This window comes from Syngnathoides biaculeatus, chromosome 18 (assembly GCF_019802595.1).
Source record: "Syngnathoides biaculeatus isolate LvHL_M chromosome 18, ASM1980259v1, whole genome shotgun sequence".
NCBI lineage: Eukaryota > Metazoa > Chordata > Actinopteri > Syngnathiformes > Syngnathidae > Syngnathoides > Syngnathoides biaculeatus.
The window spans coordinates 12600040-12620329 of NC_084657.1; the positions used below are offsets into that span (position 1 = coordinate 12600040).

The 20290-nt window shown below is 42.5% G+C and overlaps 1 protein-coding gene across 2 annotated transcripts in view; it reads left to right on the top strand.

The window, feature by feature from the left end:
- The first annotated feature begins 308 nt into the window (after positions 1–308).
- Positions 309–20290, top strand: part of sgcd (sarcoglycan, delta (dystrophin-associated glycoprotein)) — a 141106-nt gene continuing 121124 nt past the window's right edge. For both annotated transcript variants that reach the window (XM_061803392.1, XM_061803393.1), the window contains exons 1-2: positions 309–416; positions 10001–10203. The gene's annotated coding sequence lies outside the window, so the exon portion shown is untranslated. The remainder of the gene's footprint in view (positions 417–10000; positions 10204–20290) is intronic.

The window sequence follows — 20290 nt, forward strand, 5'->3', positions numbered from 1 at the left end:
CAACTTTTTTTGTTGCATAAAAACATTTTAGTAGGATGATTTTTTTTTTCCATTTTTACCCTGTATGGATGTCTTTTTCTCTTGCAGCATTAAAAGTATTTTTTTGTAGCTCTGCAATTCATGTCACCATCATTGTTTTTTTTTCCCCGACTTTGTTTAGACTAGATTTGGTTTAGTTTAATGTTCCCGTCCCTTTTTCATGTCTGATCAACTCATTCTGGTTTTCATTTCCCCCTGTTCCGATCAGCCCTCTTCTTTGCGTCAACCAATCAGCTCCTTCCTACCACTCCTTTCTTGTCCAGGTGTGCCTCGTTATCTTGTCAGTTTTTGCATTTTGTGCCTTGCATTCTTTCAGTCCGTGCTTTTGTTTTTGCGGTCATTTTACGTCACGTCAGGATTGCCTGTAGTTTGGCGAGGTGAGTGATTTGTTTCCCAGCGTTCCTTTGTTAATCTGATTCTCGATTTATTTATTTATTGGGAGGAATTTGTTAATTTTGTGTTGATCCTTCCGCACGCCCTGTTTGGCTTTTTATTTTCACCCTGAACTCCGGTCTTGCTTCCCTGCACCACTGTAGCGCTCATCAAATTTTGTTTCATTTAAAAACATGAAATTCCTGCCATTGTGCATGAAACGATGTGACTCTCATAACAGTACGACTTCTCATTTATGAATTTTATCACAACTTGTGGCTTTTCTCACACATTTCTTTGCTTCTTTTTTAATCATAGCAATGAATTTAGTCTTATAACATTACAGCATTTTGCTCATAACACTGCAAATGTACTATAATGTTAGTCTTGTGTTTTTTTTTTTTTTTCCCTTTGACATCACAAGGCATTTGTACAAGGCCCCCTCCCTCTGTAGTAATAAGAACAGAATTTTGCATTATTCATTCAGTTCAACATTTTGTCATTACCGTACACAGTCACAAAAAAAATAAAAATTCAAACGTGTTCCGATGAAATAATGACCTCACTGTCAGAGGTAATGCATAATTTCGTTCAGCACATAAAATCCAAACTGTCGGTCCACCAACAGGGAATAACTCGTCCAGTCAGTCAAGACTACTTAGGACAAGACAAGAAAAAGGTATCTAAAAGGAGCTTTAAAGATGCTTAATGCAAGCACATGACTTCCTCCGCACCCGCGTTTACATCTGCGTCACCTCTTTGTAATATTCTTGAATATGAATTCTCGCTTCTCCTGACACGCAGGCCGTAGATCTGATGGGACATGAGAAAATGTCAAGCAACGTGCACTCGGACGAGTGGAGGTGGGGTACGCGGAGTCTCCGCAAAAGCAGGAGGTGATTATGCCAAAAATGTGTTCGTGGACGCGTAGCTGACACGCAATTTCTGTCGGGTTGATCTTAAAAGTCGGCGATTGTAACACAAGTCGCACGCTGAGCATTCGTTTTCCGAGAGGGGTACCTTCGATGCTCGGTAAGAATGAAGCGGTTTGTGCATCAAGATAATTCAATGGGCACTGTGCTCCTCAATGTTGCGCCCGCCTTGGCCACCAGAGGGCAGTACTACGCATAGATTTAAATCAGGGATGGGTAACAGGCAGTCCGTGAGCACACTTGGAATGGCCGCTTAGTTAATTTTTGCTCAAAACATTGTTAAAAAGTATTTAATTGATTGTTGAAGGTGGTGGCGGCACTGTGGCTCAACTGGTTTGAGCGTCTGTCCAACAACTCTGAGGTCTGGGGTTCCGCCCGTGTTTACATGTTCTTCCCGTGCCGTCCTGGATTTTCCTCCCACATCCCAAATGCATGCATTAATTGAAGACTCTAAATTGCCTGTAGGTGTGATTGTGAGTGCCAATTGTTGTTTGTTTCTATGTGGCCTGTGATTGGTTGGCAACCAGTTCTCAAGGTGTACCCCACCTCCTGCCCGATGACAGCCAGAATAGGCTCCGGCACTCCCCGCGACACTTGTGGGCAGCTCAGAGAATAGATTGTTAAATGGAGTAAAGGGAGCATGGCCAGCGCCCATATTTGCATTGCTCGCAAGATTGTTTGAATAAATAAATACATTTTCCTCTTCCGTGAGTCACTGACGGCGTAGTGGTACACACGCCTGCCTTTGGTGCGGGCAGCGTGGGTACGATTCCCGCTTACTGATTGTCGATTATCTGCCCTGCGACTGACTGGCCACCAGTTCAGAGTGTAGTCCGCCTTTCGCCCGAAGCTAGCTGGACTAGGCTCCAGCTTTCTCGCAACCCTAGTGAGGATAAGCGGTTTGGATAATGACATTTCCTCTACCATAACAGAGCATTTCTAAATTGTAATAATCCCATTCACCACTAGATAGCATGGATCACTTTCTATAGCGCCGGATATTCTCTGTCAGAGAAGAGTGGTTATTCCATTCATTAGCTGAGCTGCTTATCCTCACAAGGGTCGGGGAGCCATGGAGGCGGTGGCGTAGACCCTACACTGGTTGTCAGCCAAATTCACATGTGCCCCCCACAAAAAAATGTGGCCCCTGCCAATTCCCGAGTTTAAAAGTTTTTAATGAATGTATGCTTTGTGGTGTCATATTTCAGTGCCCATTAGTTGAGATTGTGTGTGCCTTCGCCACCAAAAGGAAATTTAAAACATATGTATGACGTGATGAGTTTCATAACTGATACAGTAATCCATCCAACAATTTTTTTTTTTTTTTTTTTTTTTTAGCCGGTTATGTATCATTGGAGCAAAGTTAACTGCAATCCTGCCGCAACACTTTTGACAATTTCCTCATCCCCTTTGTTGTTCGCCGTATTTTTCTCGGATCAGAGCGGTGGGATGTGAGATGCTGCTGCTGCTATACGGAGGCGGGCGGGGGTCACGTCGCCTGACAAGATGACACTTTTGTCTTTTGCACATCAAAAGCCGCTTGAGGATGGCACTCAATCAGCGCTTCAGTGAAAGGGGCTTCAATCGAGTGGGCTTGCGCATGCTTAAAAGTTAATGACCACAACGTCTAGACGCAAGAGTTCGACAAAGTCGTGGTGCTCCGGAATGGCATACAGTTTAAATACTTTTTTTTTTTTTTTTTCCCATGCGTGACGGAGGGGAAATGGATGCATCTCATTTCTTTCCCAAAACATCTTTTAAAATTGAGTTGTTTTTTTTGGCTGACGAACTCTTAAGTTTCCTTTTTTCCACCCTTCAGTGCCATTTTTGTACCAAGGGACTATGTTAAAGTGAGTTGGACTTTTTTTTTTTTTTTCACTCAAACAGGATTTGTGATTTTAAAGAGTATAGACTAATAAATGGTGGCAGTTGTAAGATCATGGAGTGAACTCGTGCTAAAGTTTAAAGATGTATTTCATGCAGCTTTTTCTTGCAGGCGTTATTTTTAGCTTTGGTATTATCTTTCCTCCCTCAGTGACTTTTGGGGCTCCTGGCAAGACCTTTTTTTTTTTTTTTTTTTTTTTTTTTTCAAAGAGCTCAGCCGCCTCCTTCCTCCTGGTGGTGAGCGGCTGGCGTGTAGCAAAGCTTCCTTCTCGCGCGTCTGATGCTCAGCTTGTTAGCGATGCCCTCCAGCTGCTCCCACAAGGGCGGAGCAAAATGTCAGCGATACGGCAGCAGAGAAGAGCCAAACCCACTCGGCGGAGGGTCAGGGTTACTTGTTTACTCTAAACATAGAATTCCGGAGTGTTTGATAAGCTTTCATCTAATGTTGCCATAACAAAGTATTGCTAAAAATCTCCAAGTGTTGATCATGCGTTACATTATCAGTCTGCTGTGTTGTAGGGTTATTTGCGTTGAAAATATTTCCCCCCGTTATTCCCGACAGAAGTGGGGTTGCAGTCATGGTGTTCAGTTCAGCTTAGCTCCACCCCTGGACAAGTTAGCCACAAATACAAATCCTGTTTGTTGGACTCTTTAGGTGCATTTTTCCCGTAAATTGCAGCACTTTTGGGGCATTTCACGAACTTTTGCGCAAGTTCATCACCACTTGCGACCTGCCCTTTAAAAACGAATCGCGCCGCTCGGATAGCACTCACAAGTAGAGTGGAAAGTGCCCCGCGAAACCCTTTTGAACATCTGTCGTCGGACGCCACTTGTCAGACACCAAATGAAAAGCCTCAGAGGGGAAAAACACAAATCCAAAAAAAGACAGCAGATCGTCATCACGCTTCAGCGGGCAGCATGTGGCGCTTGTAGCGACACAAGCTAAGAGTCAACAGATTTACTTACTCAAGGCCAAAAAGCTGCTTACTCAATTGTGTTTGAATATTTGGTGTGTGTATGGGTTGGCTGTTGGTTTTATGGTTGTTGGTTGTTTTATCATGCATTTTTTGGGTTTTTTTTTTGTTTGACCGTTGTTTGTTTGTGGCTTTTGTCTTGTCTTTGTGTCTTTTTTTTTTTTTTTTTAAATCACTATTTTTGTGCTTGCATGTGTTTTCACCTGTGCATGATAGCTGGTTTGTTGTTTTTGTAGCTTGGATTTTTTTTTTTTGTGTGGCCATATATATATATATATATATATGTATATATGTGTGTATATGTGTGTGTATATGTGTATATATGTGTGTATATATGTGTGTATGTATATATGTATATATGTATATATGTATATATGTATATGTATATATGTATATGTATATATATGTGTGTGTATATATGTATATGTGTGTATATGTGTGTATATATGTATATATGTGTATATGTGTGTATATATGTATATATGTGTGTATATATGTATATGTATATATGTATATATGTATATGTATATATGTGTGTGTGTCTGAATCTGTAGTTCTTCATTGTCTGTTTTCGGTTGTGTGAGGCTTATTCTGGTTTGAGCTTGTGTGCTGTGTTGAGGAATAATTTTGTAGTTTGTACGGGAAGACCGCTTGGCTTTTTCTGCAGCATAAAACAGCCATGATTATTTTTTTTTTTGGGGGGGGGGTGTACGCAGATGGACACATGGCCTTCTCCTGAGGCTGCACCCAAATATCTGCTCAGTCCTTCTGCATCTCCCTCCTCCTTTCTACGCGTCTTTGTTTTCGTGACCTAGCTGGTTCTGATTAACTTCGCTTTCCAGCTTACAAATCAGCCAAATAGAGACCCGCTCCAACGGCGAAGTGGCAGAACGAATGATCCACATCAGTCTGTCCGACAGTGCCGGCGACTTGTCCTCTCGCTTGTTTTTCAGCGAAAAATGCAGACGGGGGCAGAATCTCAAACAAGGTATTGTTTTTGAACACGGTGGTTATGGCCTTTTAATGGTATTTTTTCCCCCCCAATTTCTCAAAAAGGCCAATTGTTAACTTAAACATGATTATTGCCACTCCCAATTGAAGTTCACTGTCAAAGTAAACACAAAACAAACTGAATTCAGCATTAGATATTTAAACCAATCCACTTTAACATTCCCAAAGTCTGCTTTGCTTAAGACACGAGACACAAGCTAATGAAACTAGCATCTTTGTCACAGTAATGATGAAACTTTAAACGTTTTATTTTTTTAAACATAAATGTTAGCAATGTGTGCAGGTATAGTGACGGCACAGTTTTCACATTGTTACGCTTGCCTATAAGGACACGGCCTTGGAGTAACTTTCCATCAGTAAATAGTAGCTGACGTAGCTTTTGAACAATTTAGAATTATTTTACATCAAGACTCGCTTATGTACAGTTTGAATCGCTGTCAACTGTAGCGACCGATCATCCACGGTGACCCTTTTCCATAATTGTGAGTTTTTCCCCACTTTTGGTGTTACTCGATTACCTGCAGTAGTCCACGCGCTTCAGATTTTGACTGTTATTCTTCACCCGGATAACGCGAAAAGCAAATGGCACCCGACACCGGCGTCTGTTCGTGCGGCTTCCATCCAATCAGTTGGCGTTATTTGTCCCTCCTGATTGAACTCACAGCTGGAGGAGATCCTCGCCGTGTACTCGTTGAGCAGAATACCAAAAAGCGCCAACACTGAGGCCTCTGCTGGGAATGTATTTTATTTTATTTGGTCTGGTTACCGCGGGCACGGTGGGAATAATTCATCCGAGGTAATGGGCGGTGGAGGGTGGGGGGGGGTTCTCCCGGGATGATTGAACATAATGACGTGTGACCATATGAGGCGGCTCATTGGAAACGCTAATGAAGGCCATGATGATGATGATGACCATCATCATCATCATCATCATGAATCCCTAAATGAACAGAATAGGGTTTGAAAGTGATTTTTTTTTTTTTAAACATCCCTAAAGAAATTTTCTTTTTTGGTATTCAAATGTAAAAATGATTACAAATATTAGTGTGATTTGGAAATAAGCACAACCACTCCGTTATAAATAATTTTTTTCCCCCCCAAAAAAAACTCAAGCTTGCCATAAAGTTAAAATAAATCAAGCTAGAAATAACAGCTAAATATTGAAACCTTCTTATTATAAGATTCCAAAAACTTGCACACATCAGTACAGTTATCTTTTCCTTTCGGCTTGTCCCCTTTATCCTGTATTTTTTTCCCCATCCAAGTCTATCTCGTGCATCTTCCTCTCTCACCCCCACAGTCCTCATGTCCTCCCTCACCACATCCATCAACCGTTTTTCTTCCTCTCGCACTTCTTCTCGGCAGCTCCATCCTCGGCACCACGCACGTCATGGCCGACTTCACCAGTGTTTTATAAACTTTGCCCTTCATCCTGGCGGAGACTCTTCTGTCACATAAAACACCAGACACCTTCCACCAGGTGTTCCACCTCGCTTGGACCCGTTTCTTCTCTTCCTTATCACACTCACCATTGCTGTCTTGTATTGTATCAGTACAGTTATCAATTTCTAAAAATTGAACACACACTGCTCTGCTAACTCTGTGTAACAAGTGGTAAAAGTCGTCAATCGTGATTGATTTCTAACCAACCCGAATGCTTGAGTCCTTCATATCAACTTCAGAAGCATCTAAAAAGTGCCTTTGCGCGGCGCGCGGACACTTGACTCGAGTGGCGTCTGTACGGTAAATAAATCGGGCCGCGTTGATGAAGTCGCCCCGGCGTACGGAGGGAGGCCTCTGCTCTAATGTACCGCCGGTGAGTGACTCCGCCGTCCCGGAGTGCGCCGCTACTGCCGATCCGCGTTATGTTTTTGCAATCAATGCCTCGCCGACCTTTTAAGCGTCTAGCTTGTAATCGTGTTGACGAATTAATCAGGGAACTTTGGTCCTGGTGATTCATTTCCGCAATCATCTGTACAAGCGTAAAAAAAACGGGTATCGCTTTATAGCGGTTTGTGAAATAACCCCCCCCTTTTCTTATTTTACATGAAAATGACTTTCATAATTCCCTTCCTCATGCACCTCAGAACGTACATTCAGCTTCGACTCATAGCGTTGCATGCATAATTAATCTGCCGCACTAAAGCCGGGCCTTTGTTTGTGGCGCTTCAAAGCGTTTATTATTGCTTGCATTTCATAAACGGGCGACATTTATTTCTGCCAGGTGCGATTATGGGGAAAACGTGCCCGTAAAGGTAGCGCCGAATAAGTCCCGGGACATCGTGGCGGAGTCGTGCGACTGCACAAGAGCCTGAAAAAGAAATACAGAGCGAGGTCGTGACATGCATGATCGCAACGGTCCACCGCTGCCTGAAAATCGCTCCTGCGGTACGCTACGTAAAACTCTGAAAAAGATGCTTTGAGTGAGAGTCTCATCGCTGTGCTACACGAAAACCTGGAGACAAGGCGGAGGGGTGAGTCCGACGGCAGTATGCTACACCCAAACTCGATAACCGCAGTTGGTGAGCGGGAAGAGCCTGGAAAAATGAGGAAAAACCGCAGCAATCCGTTCACTTTGAAGCTACTTCAACTCTGATTCGTTTTCCCATTCATAAGTAAAACTGTAAACAGTCACTCGTCCCTTTTATAGCATTGTGTGTAAAAACAAGTGCATTTTGCATGAAAATGACTCTCGTGTATAATTCCCTTCCTCCCACGGGTCAAAATCTCACACATCCCCCCCCATAGCGTCTCCAAGATTCCTGCTTAAAACGAGGACTTTCTCCGACAACGGCTCGGCTCGCATGCATAATTAATTTTGCCATGTTTCAAAGCATTCCTTATTGGGACTTCCTTTTTGCAGTCGCTCAGTCGTAATGATGCCGGCGAACGCTCGATCCCGCCGCGCTTGTCTCAGCGGTGTCAAATGTTCCGAAAGCCCATTCGTGAGTTCGATTCGTTAAGGTTTGGATTGAGTGTGAACTGCTTCTTGCTTTTCCTCAATTAAATCATGCTTGAATTATTTCCATTACGTGCATTCTTAGTCATTTACAGTACAGTGTGAAATATTATCCATTTATTATCTACCGTTTTTCCCGGTCGGATCGCGAGGGATGTGGCTTCAGCAGGGATAACACAGACTTCCCTTTCCCCAGCCACTTCTTCCAGCTCTTCCGGAGGGTTCCAGAGGTGTTCCCAAGCCAGCCGAGAGACATAGTCTCTCCAGCATGTCCTGGGTTGTCCCCCGGGGTCTCTTCCCAGCGGGACAAGACCGGAACACCTCACGGGGGAGGCGTCCGGGAGGCATCCGAATCAGATACCCGAGCCATCTCATCTGGCTCCTCTCAATGCGGAGGAGCAACGGCTCGACACTGAGCCCCTACCGGATGACCGAACTTGTCACCCGTTCTCTAAGGGAGAACCTGCGGAGGAAAGTCATTTGGGCCGCTTGTATCCGGGATCTTGTTCTTTCGGTCATGACCCACAGCTCATCCCCATAGGTGAGGGTAGGAAGGTAGATCGACTGGCAAATTGAGAGCTTAGCCTTTCGACTTAGCTCCGTCTTTACCACAACGGACCGATACAACGTCCGCAGCACTGCAGACGGTGCACCGATCTGTCCCGGTCCATTCTTCCCCCACTCGTGAACAAGACCCCAAGATACTTGAACCATATTATTATAACAAAAATAAGATTCCAAATGGTAAAACTGTTTCTACGGAATGGAACATTCATTTCCACAATAGTTTGAGTTACATGCAGAAATCATGACTAGATGGGGGGGGGGACGATTTTTCAAACGTGGAGCAGCCCACTCGGCATTAAATATTCCCCCATTTAACTGTCTTGTCTTTGACGACCGACTGAAAAGCAAGCTGCTAATAATAGCGACGGCTGCTCAGAGAAGCGTGCCTTTTGAAATCTTACATCATAGGTTTGGTTTTTTTTTTTTTTTTTTTTTACTTTTAAAAAAAAAAACTGCCCTACTCAGTCCATATTTCACCTTTGTCCTTCATCACTTTAAGCTTTATGCGGACATTGCAGCCTACCGTTGACAATAGAGGTGGACCGGACTAGTAATATGCACTTTTTCCCTTCAAGTATGCCATAGTTGTCCTACTAGTGTGCAGAAATGCACTTGGATCGTTTTACTAGTGAAGGCAGAGCGCACTAGTACTGTCGACCGATCTCCATCTATCATGGGTAGCAAATAAATGCTCAATTGGCTTTAAGAAAATCTTTCTTGTCACTAGTAAGACGGTTCAGTGCACTAGTAAAATGACATTCTCTTGCGATAAACGATCCCCCCCCCTTTGCACTACTGCATGGCATTCCTGCATAAGTGCATTTTACTAGTGAATGGGGCTGTTCAATGCCTTTTTTTTTATTTCAGACCAATATCAATACTAGTATTCATATTCTTTCAATCAATGCTCAAGTGGTTTTCTATACCCGCCTCTGTTAATGTTCTGGCTAGCATCAGTCTCTCTCTCTTTCTCTCTCTCTCTCTCTCTCTCTGTCCATCTCCACCTCCCTAAGAAATCCTCCTCGCACATCGCTCACCGGATCCACTTGGCGCTCGCCGCCTCCCACCACACTTCACCTCTCTTCCTCGCGCACACATATGCAGGCATGCATACACTACCTCGCACACTCTTTCTCTCCCAGTGCACACTTATGGAGCCTGGACAGGAAGACCAGATGCTACCCGAGGAACTGTAGTGATTTTTTTTTTTTTCCTCCCCCCCCCCTGTTGACTGAACGCCACGCTTTATGCTTCCCGTTCAGAGTCGGAGCATGTTGCTGCAAAATTGGATCTTCCGCTGACTCCGAGGATGCTCATTTCGGACCGGGAATATTCCAACTCCCAGACTGGACGCATCTGAGGCAGAGGAGGAAATGATCGCTTTCCCGATGGACTTCAACTAGACTTCAGATTATCCACAAATACGCAGGCTCATCCCGGCCAGTTTTTCGGATCGGACGAAGAGGTAAGGTTTTTTACATTTTATTTTTTTTCTACTTGTTTTTTTTTTTGTTTGTTTTTTTTCAACTGACTCTCAGGTCTGCCAGATTTGACTGTGCTGCTGCTGGATTTTTTTTTTTTTTTTTTTCCCCCCTTCCAAAAAAAAAAAAAGAAGTCCTGTAGACCTTGGGGCTTTTTGAACATCACTCGGTGCTCCATGTGATTGGACATGACTGGTGCTGCTCTGTCCTGCTTGCTATGCATCATTCAGCAGTTAGAGCAATGAGCATCACTGTGTCGTCTCTCCTCGGCAGACAGAGGGGATGAGGCAGCTGACGCGGGTGGCAAGGCACTTGGTTGGATTTTCCTGCATCCAGCACCTTTGGTTTTTGTGGGTTCTGGTCTGAAGGCGGTAAAGTTATTTTGGGGGGTTTGAATTTTGTATTATAAAGTTTGGTTTTGCTGTTGATTTGTCTGCATCTGGCATGACATTTTTGTAGTTTACAGTGAGTTGGTCAAGTTATTTTTTAGTCTGTTTTTTGTATCTGGAAAGTTTTGGGTGGTTTGATCTGCAGGTAGTCGAGTTATTTAACTATCTGAAGAGTTTTCAGGTAAATTTCTGTATCTACCTTTTTTTTTTTTTTTTTTTTTTTTTTTTTAAAGTTGTGGAGGTTTCTGCATCCAGCACCTGAGGTTCTTGTGGTCATATGTGCAGGTGAGTGCTAATTTAACAGTCAAGGTTGAAAATTAAGTTTAAATTGTGCATTAAAAAAAGAAAATGTAGTTGTGCAGGAGAGTTTTCTGTATCCAGAATATATATATATATATAATATATATATATATATATATATATATATCTGCACGTCATGGGTCAGGTTATTTAGCAACTACGAGTTTTCATTATTTTTATTTATTTTTAAAAAGCAGATTTGCAGGTCAGGAAAGAAACTGATACTATCATTAATGTAGTAAATTTTCAGTGTTATGAGCAAAATGCTGTAAATGTTGTGAGAATAAATTCATGGTTATGATTAAAAAGGGCGGCACAGTGGTTCAGCTGGAAAAATGTTGGCCTCACAGTTCTGAGGTCCCAGGTTCGATCCCGGCCCCTGCCTGTGCAGTGTTTGCATGTTCTCCCCGTACTTTCGTAGAATTTTCTCCGGGTACTCCGGTTTCCTCCCACATCCCAAAAACATGGAACATCAATTGGACACTCTCTAAATTGCCCCTAGGTGTGATTGCGAGTGCGGCCTTTTTGTCTCTATGTGCCCTGCGATTGGCTGGCGACCAGTTGAGGGCGTACCCCGCCTCCTGCCCGATGACAGCTGTGATTAGCTCCAGCATTCCGCAACCCTTGTGAGGATAAGCTACTCAGAAAATTGATGTTTTGCAGTAGAGATATCTATACATTTTGTTTCCATTATGTGTAGCTGGTCTGGCGAGATATTTAACAGGTGTGTAAGATTTAAATTGTAAATTCCACATTGAATGGATCAATCCCCTGAGATTTTGTGCGGTCCTTTCTGAAGTTAATCAAGTTATTGAATCATATTGTCAAGTGTTTTCCTTTTAGAAATTCTCCCTTTGTATTTGAGGTCATCAGAGAGAAGCAGTGTAATTTTTTTTTTTTGGGGGGGGGGAGGGGGGGTAGTTTGTATTGTTTTCGTGGTCTTGTCTCCATTCAGTTGTCATTTTGAACATAAGCTTTGTTTTGTCATGAAGAGTTGTTTTGTTTTGAAGTGTTTTGCTCTGTATCTGGCACCTGAGGTTTTTGTGGTCTAGTCTCCTTTCAGTCATGATTTTCACTCTATATGCAACGTAGCATTGGATGTTATTAATCTCTCCTCTTGTGTTAACTCTTTTTTTTTTGTCTGGCTTTCAAGATCCCTCCCAAAAATAGTTTATTCATTTAAATACATTATTTTACATATTTCACACTAACAAATGACTCAAAGTGCTAATAATGAGCTAAAATGGGAATTTTTGGGCAGATGTGGAATTCTTCCTAAAGTTGGGTTGTTTTTGTGCAGAATAACCTACATAAATTAACTTTTTTTTTTTTTTTTTTTTTTTTAATGTTAAAATAGTACAGGACATGTATGATGGCAGCAGAACAATGGTATGGTGTGCCTTAGGTGTGACAGAGGAATTTAAGGTGGAGGTGGGACTGCATCAGGGATCAGCTCTGAGCCCCTTCCTGTTTGCAGTGGTAATGGATAGGCTGACAGATGAGGTTAGACTGGAATCCCCTTGGACCATGATGTTCGCAGATGATATTGTCATATGCAGTGAAAGCAGGGAGCATGCAGAGGAACAATAGGAAAGATGGAGACATGCACTGGAAAGGAGAGGAATGAAGATTAGCAGAAGTAAAACAGAATATATGTGCGTGAATGAGAAAAGTAGAGGGGGAAGAGTGAGGCTACAGGGAGAAGAGATAGCGAGGGTGGACGACTTCAAATACTTGGGGTCAACAATACAGAGCAATGGAGAGTGTGGTCAGGAAGTGAAGAAACGGGTCCAAGCAGGTTGGAACAGCTGGCGAAAGGTGTCTGGTGTGTTATGTGACAAGAGTCTCTGCTAGGATGAAGGGCAAAGTTTACAAAACAGTGGTGAGGCCGGCCATGATGTACGGATTAGAGACGGTGGCACTGAAGAAACAACAGGAAGCTGAACTGGAGGTGGCAGAAATGAAGATGTTGAGGTTCTCGCTCGGAGTGACCAGGTTGGATAGGATTAGAAATGAGCTCATTCGAGGGACAGCCAAAGCTGGATGTTTTGGAGACAAGATTCGAGAGAGCAGACTTCGATGGTTTGGACATGTTCAGAGGCGAGAGAGTGAGTATATTGGTAGAAGGATGCTGAGGATGGAGCTCCCAGGCAAAAGAGCGAGAGGAAGACCAAAGAGAAGGTTTATGGATGTGGTGAGGGAAGACATGAGGGCAGTTGGGGTTAGAGAGGAAGATGCAGGAGATAGGCTAAAATGACACGCTGTGGCGACCCCTAACGGGACAAGCCGAAAGGAAAAGAAGTCAGAAGAAGAACAAATTAACTTTTTTTTTTTGCACACATCTTATATCTTAAACACTATCCACTATTAATAATCACAATTTCATGAAAATTAACAGGCATTGTTCTACTTTTATGCTCCAACAGAATTATCTCGAAAAATAAGTGAATGAAAATAACTGCACACAAGTTTTACTCGATTGGAATTGGTCATTTTATTGCAAAATGGGTAATTGGTCAAAAAACAATTTCAGAGACTTTTAGCATGTCAGGAGGACGTATATTTTTGCTACTCTCGATTGAGTAAATGAGCTGCAGAGCACAATTGAGCCTGCAGTTTATTTCACAGGAGGGACAGTGTTCTTTTAGGCCCTTTTTGTTAAAGAATGGAAAAATCCACAACTATTGTAAAAATAACTGTGACCGGAATTTGTCATTGTATATTGATGAACACTACCACCAGTGTTGTCCAAGCCATTTGGATTACTATCATCTTTCTGCCGAACCATAAAGAAAAAACATTTTGGTTTTCGTTGGGTAATTTTCAGTAGTTTTTTTAATCTAATTTTGTCAATTTATTTCCAAAGCTTTAGTAACAATATGTTGAGTGAATATTCTTCCCAAACTATAAAACTGAATCATTTTACAGTAACAACAAAAAAATGAAAGGATGCATGAACGATGGATTGCCAGCAAAAATGCGCACGTGGAATACTGCAGTAATATCATCCACACCGTAGTTATAACGTTTAATTACTTGTGCAGCGTCAGTCTCGGAGTATCTTGTAAAGGAACTGAGAAGCAAAATCCATTGAAATATCAAAATCCACATATACAGTGCTGAGCAAGTTTATTACACCATTTGAGAGACCATCCGGGATTATGAAGTGCTTTAATGCAGACTATTTCAATGTCAGTTGAGATCCCAGTTTGAACACGAATGAAGGATTTTAAAGTGAAATCACCTTTTTACGCTCCCATTTTGAGCCGTCAGAAATTACTTAAGCGTGACGTTAAACGACTAAAACAAATGTTACTGTTCTCAAGCCCACATTGGGAGACGGAGGTACGAGTCTTGAAATTTGAGCAAAACGACTGCTTCAAACCAAAACGGTTGACCTATTGTTGCTTTCTTTCTTGCGTCATTTTATGTTATAAACACGCTCATCCGAATTTCATATGAAATTGTAAGTTTTTTTTTTTTTTTTTTTAACTTTCCAGGGGATGCTACTGAGTAAGCTAAGGAGCCTATTTTGGGGAAATGCTCACTGCATTGTGTATGAAAAGTGTTTATTATATATGAGCACTCTAAAAATGTCTTCACATAATCAGAGTTCCAGTACAAATATGCCGTTTGCCATACAATTAGCAAAAGAGTAAGTGGGTGACGAGCAAAATAGGCGCATGAACGGAAAACCAAACGCGATAGCATGAACAATGAAAAATGGCTCGGCACGAGTATTTAACGTGCGGCAATTGGGTGGGGGGGGGGGGTGTGGTTGAACAAGGCGATTCCAAATTGCGGATTTGCCTCCTTCTTTTTTTGTTGCATGACAACGCGAGGCGCTCGATTTGTGTTTTGTCCCGCCTCAGCCTTTATTTGGCTAATGCGATCTGCCGCGGCGAAGGAGGAAGCCTTAAGTACGTCTTTTAATGTTCAACACGACTGCAGCTTATCTTAAACGATAGCGCTTTCATTTTCCAAGGTACTGTTTAATTGGAAGTACACCAAAGCATGTTATACTTGTGAAAGTGGCAGCTAAAAACAGCCGCGTTGGTCTTTCATTAATCATATAATTAATTTGGCAAATGATTTATAAATTTGTTGGTTTGTGCGTTTATATGTTGCATGACCAATCAGTAAAGGCTCCAACCGTATGGATGGCTATGGCGAAAAGGGATATACAATTATGACGGCATACTTTTACAATGAAAAACCGAAAAAATGTTTCTTCTGGGAATACATTTGCAATATTTAAGACCATTGAAGTGAATTTACAGCTGCTTTTGTAAATTATTTGTACAGTCCATGTTTGAAGCTGATGCTGAAAATGTGTACCATTCATTGTGTAATATTTTCCCATTACATCGACTTGAAAAAAAAAAAACACAAAAGGTACATTTGCAAGAATAAAATCCCCAAAATTCAAGACTTTTAAAGCTATATAACAATGTGGGGGGAGGGGGGGGGTGAAGCAGCTTATGTTTTGGCTTGGATTCCCAGTTGCTATACCCATTTTGGTTTGGTCAGTGGTCTTCACCGGCACGCCGTAGTCACCACGTGTGACTGAGGCCTGGCAATTTATCATCCACTGAATATGGAAGTCATTCAATAATTCCCCTTTGAGGAAGGTTAATGGCTAACGCTTTAATTTTTGGGACGTTTCCACCTACAGTTTTGACTTTCTCAGCCAAACTTTACCGCCAAACTCTATGAGGGAGGTTCATCTCTCATTCACTTTGTTTAGATGAGAGCCTTTCGGTCGGTTTTATGTTTAAATAGCGCATGTGAGAGCGTTTCAGTCGCGTGAACTTGAGAGCATCTCAGCAGCGTGTCAGAGAGCACGTAGCCTGGTTTAAACTTGCAAATAAGTTCTGAAAAATACACTCCAGCGTGCGAGGTTTGCAACCTGCAGCAATGTGGATAATTCATGGACTAGCATCTCGTTTGCTAGCGCTGCTTCATCAACATTTCATTGCGATCCCTGCTGTGAGAACAATGGGTTTCTTTGTTTTCACTTAAAAAAAGTGTAGCACTACATTTATTTGGATTTTCTCATTTGTTTGTCTTGTTTTTTTCTCTCCCTGTGCATTTGGCGCAGTACTGCTTCCCACAGAGTTAGAAGTATACCTCTAGTCGCTTGCTAACAGATTTCACTGCTAGCAACATTCCGAATGGTACTTTGGCAGCGTGAAAAGTATAGCGACGCACGAATGAGTGAATGAGGGTTGGGGTCGGATGCGGCTTGGATTTGTCACAACGGCAGAGTAAAAAGCGTAACTTTTGGAAAAACCTTTGACCAATTCCAAAAGCGATAAATCCTGTGACCCTTGTAAGGCTCAGCGGCTGGGAAAATGGACAGATGGATGAATAAATATGAAACTGATACATGTTTTCGTTGATAAAACCGCATCCGTTGGAAATCTGTACTGCTGTGATAGACGTGTCAGCTGTATTTCCACCGTCCCCCAATGCTCAGCCATATGACTAATAGTGCGGATTGTTGTCACAGGTTGGACGCACCACCAATTGCCGGCAATTTCTGCAGCTCGAATATCAATTGACCCGTTTGTCTTCGGATTGTGAATAAATCTGTGGTTAGATGCTGAAGTGAGAAATGTTTGATTCATTTCCTAATTAAGAATACACACGATCCATGTTGCACTTTCTGAAAAAAAAAAAAATGTAAAAAGTTTTAAACGGGAATCAAGGTCTATAAGTACCCACACCGCTTTACTGATGTTGGTTTACAACTAATTAGACTCCTTCAGTTACCATTCCGCGGTCGACCACTTTGAAACGTCAATTACTGCTCCCAACTCGTATGCGATGATGATTTTTGACGAAAGGGAATATTTTATGATGAGCTATTGATTGCAGTAAATCAAGAGCTTGTTGCTTTCAGGATTAACCCGTTCCCCGGCAGAGCAATTTGCTCAATGAATATGGAATTAATGGAACGAGGTGTTTGAAAAATGACCACTTTGGCAAATAGCTTCTGGAAAGTATGAAGTTGTCAGAGAAGCCAAATGGTTTTGCTTGTTTGTCTGTCCTCTGCTGGAGACTTTTGGCCCATGGAACACAAATTGAAATAATTCTTTCACATTACACAAATCAGGTAGGTTTGTTGAGAATTAAGGTAGTAGAGTTAATAGAGGTGGATGCTGAAATTTGTCATTTTTGGCAAGACTACCAACTTACACTGCCTTGAGCCAATTAAGCCAGAATTACACGCACTGGTTGACTTCAGCCAGTGTTTGTTGTCTGAAAAGACCAAAATAGGTTTGGTCAGTTGAGCTACGGCATGATTCTTCCGTGCAATACCAGACACGGCATGGAAAGACAAACTCGGAATATTTTCAAATCACTCTGACACAGTGACAAACAACTGAGCCTACCCCCTAAACCCTCCTTAAGTTTACCCCTTGACCTTGAACCCTTCACCCAAACCCATAATCTCCTAGCCTTTGTACCCAAATCTAACACTAAACAACCAACATTTACTCCACCTAACTCTTTAACCCGGGACCCTAATCCATAATCTTTTATCCTTGAATTTAATCCCCAATTTTCAAAAACTAAATGTAAACCTTTGTCATGAAGCAAGTCTTGGCCAATGCCATGAGGGGTGCGGCCAGGCCACTGCTCTGGGCGATGACGCCTGTCACCGCTCACAGCTTTTTCACATTTGGACTGTAATTAGGCATTTAACTTGGAATTTTTTTGTCACTGGCATATGCCAGTTCGTTGCTTTGTGTTAGTGAGTATGGTCCCTCTGCTACTTAGATTCATAGTCGTCGAACCGTGTTTCTCGCATTTTGGATCCTGCTTTCATAGACTGTGTAATTGTGCCCCTGCCTTCTCTGACTATGACCCTGTTTGTTGAATAAACCACGCCTAACATCATGCCCTCGTCTCGGAGTCCTGCATTTGGGTCCAGCCCCGCACCAGAGGTTCCTGACAGAACGAACTGGCTGGCAAATGCCAGTGACAAAAACTCCAATTTAAATGCCTTTCTAGTTACAGTCCACAGACAGATGCCACCGCCCAGAGCAGTGGCCTGGCCGCACCCCTCTTGGCAGTGGCCAAGACTTGCTCATGACACCCTTAAACCTAACCTCTCAGCCCTAAACCATAGTCTTGACTCTGAATTTAACTTTTCCATCCTAACTTTAATTCTTAAAATGGACCTGCAGTGCTAATCCTCAGCCAGAACCAGAAATGCGTTGAAGTAGAACCATTGTGTATAAACCCGAATCCAATGTGAAACCCATTTGAATCCAGAGTAGCTCCCAAACGCCTCCACTTTCCTTTCCTGTGGCTTTTATTCCAGTGTGCACATAAATCCTTGTAATAACACCATATTGTGTTGAGCTCATCCACTTCAGCTATGGGAGACACTCCACCCCTACTACATTATCGACTGTTATTTTGTGTGTTTGCAGCTCGTCTGTATATCACCGTTGTCCTGTAGATTTGTAGTACCCCCCCGAGCTGCGGAGAAAATGAATCGAGCCGGGATGTAAAATTCATTCATTATTTGATTTCCATCTCCCTGTGCACAATAACACCGGCGTATCATTCTCATCCAGATGCGCCAGTCAAATGAAATCCGAGAGACTTGTTTAGTACTACGTGCTTTCTTTCCCGAGCAGCGTAATTTAGTGTGTTTACCGAATGGAATGGATCTATCGGGGAGCTTCACAAAAGACGCCGTTTTGGCCTGGATTGAAGAAATCAACTGCATGCAAGGAGTCGTATTGACTGCATGACGGATGGTCATATTTTACCTGCTCGACGGATGACTAATTTGACTAATGACCTGCTGATTCTTCATTTTCTCAAGTCGCACCGGTTCAGCGTGACTTAAAAGAGGACGAGGCGCCAAGTCCACTCGAGCCGTATCACGACCTTGACGTGCGAATTCCACTTCTTGGGTTAAATTCTGCGTTTGTACCGTTTCAGTCCATGTTGTACTTCAGTTATTCAGTAATTTTTTTTTTTTTTTTTTTTTTTTTACAAAGGTCCAAATTAAGAAAGAAAGCAACGGAGCATACAGCAACAACTAGAGTCTGCAAACATTAATGTGCCTGTTTTTGTTTGTCATTTTCACGTTCCAAGGATTTTGGCATCCCACAGAAAACACAGGTTTGGTTAAAAATGACAACCGCTGTTGGCGAAGTTTGGTGCTTAACCATAGTTGCGTTGTCAGCCATTTTGTGTCAAATTATTCAAAATTCTTCATGCACTTGTGAGCTTAAAAACATGACCATGTTTGATTACGAATGACGGCTGTCATTTCCTCAAGTTGGACAATTTGTTTCAAATATAATTTAAGGCTTTGAGTATTATTTGAGATGTTCCTTGCGTCAGATTTTTGATCATTTTACCAGTCATCTTGGACCGGCGACTTTTTTTTAATTAAATGTACTGTACCTGTAGTTCACGCTCACCTCTGAATATGTTTGCTTTGTAATTGATGCCGGCAAGCTGCCGAACGTGTCGTAGTTTGGCCGCCCCCGGGCAACGTATAATCAAAAATCGATAAGGGTTCCCTCTCTGTCTCTTTTGGCCTACCTCTTCCACCAAGGCAGTCTGTTAATTTGACAAACCGCAGAGTACGCATGGAGAATATGAGTGCGGCGTTCAGTCGGCAGGAGGCGATTAATCCAAGCAATAAGCAGCCTGATGGGAATGAATTGTGACAGAGGAATGTCTCGGATCAATGTTTGGATAATGCAGAGGAGGGAATTGGAGAACAAATGAGGAGATTAAATGCTATTCATAGGTTTTCGTTTTGTTTTCTTTGCTAATGTCTCATTTTAACACGACAGTACGTACCCAATTGAGCCTGTCAAGGGCTTTAAATCATGCATATGTACAATTTTTTTTAGACTTGATGAGTCGTGACAAATGGATTTGGTTGTACGCTCAATTAAAATGACGTACCACGGTAGCAAAGGTTACTCGCTCACGGAGGGATCCAATATGCGGATGCACGGGCTCTGAGCCCGTCGTATTTGTCTTGATATTCCGGGAGATTTGACAAGCAGATGTGAAGCAAGTTTCGGGGATGTCAGCAAGTCTTGCGGTGGCAGCTGCTCGTGTCGCGAGTGAGTAAGCGAGCTTCTCTTGCGTTTGCGTGGGGGGGGGGGAGTCATTTCTTCCCTGATCTCTCGCCCCTCCAACATTCAATATGTGGCAGCTTTGTTTTGTTGAACTCTGCCACCAAGCTGCGTGACAATGAAGCGTCACCCGTTGAGTGGACATGGATGGTTCGCATTTCATAACAATCGCGTAAAATATCAAGGACAAATTTCTTCGAAAGGATCTCTGGGTATGTCGATTTTTGTACGACAAGATAAAGTCAAGGCCTGGAATC